Source organism: Aptenodytes forsteri, unplaced genomic scaffold (genome assembly GCF_000699145.1).
Source record: "Aptenodytes forsteri isolate BGI_AS27 unplaced genomic scaffold, ASM69914v1 Scaffold29, whole genome shotgun sequence".
Lineage (NCBI taxonomy): Eukaryota > Metazoa > Chordata > Aves > Sphenisciformes > Spheniscidae > Aptenodytes > Aptenodytes forsteri.
In genome coordinates this window covers 2,388,466-2,388,793 of record NW_008794520.1, presented here as the reverse complement: position 1 = coordinate 2,388,793, position 328 = coordinate 2,388,466, and positions in this window count along the sequence as shown.

The following is a 328-nucleotide window of genomic DNA, read 5'->3' as shown; positions in this document are numbered from 1 at the left end:
TAGGCTGTTGGCGTCCTTCTCACCTTTCTGCCAAAAAATGGCCTCGTTAGGTACCCGGCGGTGGGCACCTCTTCGTGAACACGGGGTGTAAAGACACCCCTCGTTGTTGTAATGCTCCGCTCGCCCGAAGCCAGGCAGTGTGAGCCTCCTGCCCAGGAGAGGGACAGACCTTCCACTGTCCCCTGGGCGCTCCTCACTCATTACAGTTGTAAATGTTTATTTCTAAGATTTATTTTTGTTGCTGTTCCTCTCTTACTTCTCAGGTCACTGAAGAGTTTCTGATGCACTCATGCTGCGCCATATCTTCCCTCCATAGCAAGACAACTTG